Below are 7405 nucleotides of genomic sequence, written 5' to 3'. Positions count from 1 at the left end.
GTGACGTACCGTGCAGTATATAGATTCGACCTCATTAGATTTTAATTGAGCTAAGTAACATACGCTCCATTGATTTCCAGTCCTTCACAATACTACATTAATAGAAAGAATATTATAAATCGAAAGTACAAGAAGGAACGATTGGTGAACAAATAAATTGTGTATTCCAATAGAAACACGTGACATAAACTCAATTTAAGAGATAGTAGTTAACATTATACCTCGGCAGTAAGCTAATCGATGTAAACGTACAAATCGATTGTACGAGTAAAATTTTCGTTGAAGTGATGACCAGGCGGATGAATTTTTAGTTCATAACAAATCTTTACTGTGTTTTTCTACCTCTTAAAAAAACAAAGTTGAAAATCAACACAAAATCATTGTTTGCATCTCAATAAATTGCAAATTTAGGAGAAGAAAAACGGTTTAAAATGTTATTTTTCATACAATAACGAATTTTTTACACAATTCTTAGCTACCTGATTTTTGTTATTTATTGAGTTACAAACATAGTGGATGACATCATAGATTGTTCACATTAGTTATGGTAATGTTAAGTTTTATGAATTTACAATTAATAACAATATGTCATCTATATAATCATTTTAAGAATAGAATTGCCAAATTTTACTTCCCTAAAACATCATTTTCTATTACCAGTATAATATTACATACTTTCATATTCTTTGAGTTTATTCATATAAAATGTTCATTTCATGCTAATTGTAAAGTGTAGTCGGCAAAAATTAAAGCTAGAGATATGAACCTGAAACACAAGAAGAGGATAAAGTATATTGATTTGTGGACAGGTAGTAGGATATCTATATGCAAATGTGTTAATAACTTCAATTTATGTTCATTTCTGAGCATTACTATATACACAAGTGTTAGTTTCAAAGTCACCGCTTACCTAAAATAAGCGTGTTCGTTTCACAGCCTATACGGTATACCGTAATGTTAACCTGCTATATACCGAGCATTGTAGTGAAAATCGATTCCCCATTACAAGAAGGTTTCGCTGTTACCACAATACGGTACACACTTCATTTGAATGAACTAAAGTTAGTCGTGTATTTTATAATCAATATTTTTTTTTATTAGAGTACGGTATTGGGTTAGTTTGTGTCAACCTACCATAGTCATCGTTTGCATTCAAAGGAAAAAAACACAGCTGTATCTTTTGTAGATGGAAGTGTGTAGAAACATGTTAATCGTATACAACGACGCCTTTCACGTGTTTACCAGGTTGATATAAACGAATATGATTCATACATTCACTGGTTTCCTTCATTTATAGTATCTGTTTTTTCTGTTGTACATATGTATGTGTTTTAGCTATGTTACTGAAATATACTTAGTTGTCATGACATTGAGGCAAAACTCCATTTTAGGCAAATGAGTGACGTAATATTTGTACGTGAATTGTGACGTCATTCTTTCGCATACAAATATTACGTGAAAGAATGACGTCGCAATAATTCACGTGGTGTATTTAATATGACAATATGGCGTGTCTATAGCTTATGATTTAGAACGCATCACGTATATAATGACGAAATAGGGACTTTTGCAATTACCTGGACTTTTTATTAGTTGATAGATGGGGGATTTATTGTAACCAAAGACTAACAGAAACGTCTTTCACATTGGAAAAGAATCACACATTTTCTTTAGAGACACTGTAAAACATACAGCAAATAATAAATGATGACGATGATGATGATGATGATGGTGGTGGTGGTGGTGGTGGTGATGATGATGATGTGAGATGGTGGAGGACACTGCTGCTGCTGAAATATACTAACTTCCAAATAACCAACAATAGTCTTCATATCACCCCTGAGGATCAGTAGTTCAGTGTAGGATAAAAAAAACTAAGTGGGGTTTGAACCATTTTACTTCTCATCCTACAAAATCAATTTTTACTTTTAATGGAATCTGTTTTGTACCCCTAAATACAATTTATTTCTGAAAAACGTCAAGCCAAGAAGTGGACGTCGACGAATTTTTGCTGCATTGCACTAAAAATACAGTGCAGTGTCAATAAACGAGTTATTCTTTTCCTCACGTACATACTGGCTTTGTATTCATAGCACTCCATTCCATACAAAACATACTGATCTCAAATTGATTGTGTTGTCATTCAGTTGTTTTTATCTTACATTGAACTAATGACCTCACCCCTTACAAGTATGATAGATTGCAATTTCTGAAGATTCTGAAGAAAAAAAACACCCTAGGAAATATGTTTATGCGAACTCTTCATGCCTAGTTCCTGGTTTGTACAAGGTACACAGTGTGTTGACATTTACTAATCTATAGATCCACAGAGTGGTGGACACTGTGGCGACAGTGCGGTTTTTTTAACTGTGCCATGTTTTTCAACCAAATAAAAGACTTACAGAAAAATCACCCTGCAGTCAGTTTTATCTTAGACCACTATACAATGCTTTAGTGGTCTAAGGGTTTATACGCTCTAGTAATTACCAACGAGCCTATTTACAATTAAGCCACACTTTCACACGACTATCACTGATAGTAAGGATAGCAAAGATCATTGAAAAGGTCACTGTCCTTAGGCTATCCTTAATATGACCTGAAAAGACAGCGATGTTTCAATATATACTCCATTGTCAGTTGTGGATTCACGGAGAATAATGGTGCACCTGTATTCTATGCCCCCGGGTGAGTACATTATATGTGAAGTTATTGTTGTCACTGAGGTGCGCCACCTGTAAGTTTCAAGTGATATACTGTTGTTAGCAACCCACCTGTTGTACACGTCACAGTCACGTGTATACGTCACATAATACCGAGTGGAAGGACAGTGTGTGTAATGAAGTGGTCAATTAGATTTATGGCCTCGGTCTAAATACATTACACAGAATGATAAAAGTCTGTCATGTGCCGCTGTATCAGCGTCATGGCCATGGGCGCGGCGACGGTTTTTTGCATGAGAGAGAGAGAGAGAGAGAGAGAGAGAGAGAGAGAGAGAGAGAGAGAGAGAGAGAGAGAGAGAGAGAGAGAGAGAGAGAGAGAGAGAGAGAGAGAGAGAGAGAGAGAGAGAGAGAGAGAGAGAGAGAGAGAGAGAGAGAGAGAGAGAGAGAGAGAGAGAGAGAGAGAGAGAGAGAGAGAGAGAGAGAGAGAGAGAGAGAGAGAGAGAGAGAGAGGGAGGGAGAGAGAGAGAGAGAGAGAGACAGAGAGAGAGAGACAGACAGACAGACAGACAGACAGAGCAGACAGTATTTAGCTAGTACCATGTTTTCTCTATGCTAGTAATTCTGGAGACATTTTGTGACTGGCATCCTATCATTGCTACCAGTGTTAAATAACCCACAGCTGCCAGATCTCACCACTGCCACCATTGTTTCAGTACTATGATATCAGAACACATCAGTCAAATCACTACCGACAATCAAGTCCCGCCAAGGTATGTAGGTAATGCACACATCTACTATAGTCTTTGGGAGTTCAGGTCCTTAGCTATGCCAAAGAGACCCGAATGCAGAAATTAATTAATTCACTGCCTTCAAACAAATGTACTGTTGTACATGTGAGCAACAAATGTCTTTAAAAAATATAGAATCGGTGGCAGTGCAGTGGTGGGATCGAATAATTGGTAATTATTATAGCTGTTGTGTCCCCTTACAGCATTTTCACTGTGACCTAAGGGAGGGAGTTACATGATTTAAAGGAATTGGGGGGCGGGTAACATTTTAGAAAAAGGAATGGGGAAGGTTACATTTTACGCAACATTAATTACTGAATGCTACATTATCCTTCACTGCTACAAATCGAATGGAATATAAATCTACCACCAGCTGTTTTCCGATGAAAGAGGACGCCTGTCCTCAGGCAACTCGCCAGGTCGGCGAGGTCGATGCACTGAGTCCAAGGAAGTTATTTGTGGCAGCTAGAGCGCCCTCATCGTCCATTCTCCATAGGGTATGATTCATCTTCTATTGTTAACTTTACTTTACCCTGCAGATAAAACAATATTAGGTTATGTAGTTTCCAAATACTTCCTTGATTTATCAAGATGTTTACGACTTTAAACCTGTTTCTTCCCTCAACCAACTATAGGTTCACGTTATTCATTATGGAAAGCTGTGGAGTGTGTCACGAGAGGCAACGTTTACCATGGCAACACTATCGAAACCTGCAGCAAAACTAATTCAACTTGAATCTTGAAAAGTGTATACCAATATACATCGGTTTTGTCTTTGAAATCATTGGGGGCACTTTAAAGACTTTCATTTTATGTCTCCCGTACCAACCATGTTTAGATGTAAATATTTTTCGTAAATGGTTCGAACCAAATATTGTATGTATACACAATGATATTGTGCGATTTTTTTTCCGACTCTGAGTTGGATGGGTCACTGAAGAATTATACATTTTGCAAAGTAACAAATAAAGTTATAATGCGTCTAGTCTCCGCAAACGAAGCTCTGGGCACTGAAGGGATCATGACAAAGTAGGGATTGCACGGTGCACAAAGAATGGGAAAGGGGAGAGTGATATACGCAAACATTGGACAATTTGACAAGTTTTTTTATGACTATTGTGAATCTTTAGAGATTGACGGAAGGATGTCAGAGATTCGCGGAATGACGGGGATTGAAAGGAAGATTGTTTCAAGATGTAGCAGTATATAATATATTGCAAAGGAAATGATTTTTCTCATAAGCCTTTGCATACGGAGATACTATCTCAGTGATGCTAAATTGTTAAATGGACAGTCTCTAAACTTTATGGTCTTTCAATTTGGTGGATATACCTTAAATATTTGTTTGAAAGAATGACAACAGGGTATCTTTATATGCTTTGTCAGTGTCGACGCAGATGTGCTGCTAAACTTTTTGTTTTTGATGTCTTATACACATGTAATATGCATTTTGTAATCAGACTAGTACATTGTTGCTTCAAATTGGAGTAAAATCACTCGTTATGATTTGACCTACTTCATTCGTCAAACTATTCTTGTACATTGGCATGTGTGCCCTCTACGGTCAATACATACCATGCTTTTGTTTTTATACACGCCACCTTCGGAGCTGTTTCATGCGGCTAGCTTTCTCAGGTTTTACACACGAATTGGACTGTTCTCAGGCCACAGTAAACTTTGTAAAGTATTCCACAGAAAGTTTGAAGGATCTAATTGGCGATCAAGAAATTTGTTTTTGTTTTCTTGGCATTGTGCATGGTGGTGAAGTTAATACCATCACCATGATGATAACCCTATCTACAGCAAAACACAAAATATCAATGGTGCTTTTTTCCTGAATAAAGTTCACACTGCTCATATTTCTACTATCAACAAGTCAAAGTAAAACACATATCACAATATAGGCATACAATATTTTATTGCAGCTAACAAAGTATATACACAGAAGAGAAATTTGTAAATGAGATGCGAACTTCAAAACAAACTTTATTCTGATCACTTCGAGATAGAAACCTTATTACTTCTATGCATGACTATAAACAACCATATTGCATGAATACACCATATTTCGGTTTTCAGAGAAAGACAAAAGATTGTGTGGTTTGGCCACTTGGGGAGCCTTTCAACAGTAGATTTTGGATCAAAAGTGAATAAATCGTCATTTCCCATGGCTTCACGTCCAAAATTCATCCTCAACCCGTCAAGTATGTACTGTATGGTAAACTATACAATATTTCAAATGTAAAGGTGCACAGATAACTTTTTGTTTCTTTTTAAACAGCGGTATTACAGACTCGTTAGACACTTCGTATGTAAGGCTAATCTAGAGGCCACAGGTACTCAAATCAATTTGTAGGATTTTTTCTTAAAATGTAGAGTAGATACGACAAGGTATGAAGCCTAACAAGCCACCGACAGTTTGCAATTCAAACACCCTATGATTCCAACCAACAATTACTATAATCACACAACCACATATTTACTCTACATTTTAAAAAAAAAATCATACAAATTGCCTGTGCTAGAGGCCATACATGGACTGAATCTCTTCTCATCTCTAGCCATTTTTATTTATCTGGCCTGTCCATCAACATGTTGCAACAATAGTTCTAGTTTATGTCCTTGTTGTAACTTGTTGATAGTTCATCTGCCAATCTTACAAATTGCCTACTTAAGAAGTTTTACTTTATTTCAATGTGCCTACTACCTTACTGTTATACATAACACGTTATCTGAAAGGACAGAAATGTAAACATCTCCAGATAAAGAAATAGTAAGATAGTATCAAAGATTTCAGGCCAGTTAACTACATACATATCAGAAAATAAATCTTGAATTTGAAAAGCATAAAGTAGCTTTGAAGCATGATTTTACAAACCTAATAGCAAATACTTTACTCGCTACATTAATATATGCAAAATTAATATCAATATTTAATAAATGTTCTTATGTACATTTTTCTCAACAACCTTACAACAGTGTTCTCCCCCACGATAGATAAAGAGAGAGAGCATAGTGCTAACACTGTCCTTGCCACTCAGGCTGCTAACTTGGCAGGTTTCTGTCATGCTTTAAAACCGTTCTACCATCCTTGCGTTTCAGTACTTTTTGCATGACAACATTACAACAAGATCAGGGTTGTTTTGGAAAGTGTAGTCTATGCAACATTCTTTGGGACTTATTAGTGAATGCAATGAAAGTGATTCACTATAACTTACTTGTCTCACAATTATTGATAAATGTGAAAACTATTTTGCAATGACGGTTCCACTAAGCAGTATACTCAAAGAGGAAAAAATGACGATTGGTTGAATTATAACGATGTTGCGTAGACTACACTTTCCACACAATCCTGATCTTGGTTGCATAATACTTTCCACATGAAGGAAAATGGTTGATCCTAATGCCCATGTGTGTACGAGTTAAATATAAACATACGAGAGTATGTGACATGCATAGTAATTAATATATGCTGACCATTATGCAAATTTCATTGTTATTGATATATACATTATTATGCAAATTAGCCACAATTCTTATCAATTCTGGAGGGAGAACACTGTTACAATACAGACTTCTATACAGCTGTTTGCTCACTTGTAACTATTTTTTTTTACAAAATTTTGTTTGTGAGTAAAAGTTACTGCAATTGAATGTTCAGTCTAGAGTTTGAAGGAATTCCTATATCTTTTTGTGCTCATTAATGTTGAAAAGAACCGAGGGGTTCTCTCAAAACCTTTAGAGTAGTGGGTAATTCTTGAGACCTAAAGACATGGATTAACATAACAATGCATTCATTTGTTATGCAAATCTCCCATGACTATATCAAATCGCTGGGGAGAAATATTGTTCGGGTACATTTGTTTTTCCAATCTATTCTGGTCCTAATAGTGATGATATTTACTCTAATATTTGCTGGGGAGAATACTAAAAGTCTGACGTTCTGGATTTTTAGAA

Source organism: Glandiceps talaboti, chromosome 3, assembly GCF_964340395.1.
Source record: "Glandiceps talaboti chromosome 3, keGlaTala1.1, whole genome shotgun sequence".
Taxonomy (NCBI): domain Eukaryota; kingdom Metazoa; phylum Hemichordata; class Enteropneusta; family Spengelidae; genus Glandiceps; species Glandiceps talaboti.
The sequence above is the reverse complement of the archived record's forward strand: the minus strand, read 5'-3'. Positions refer to the sequence as shown.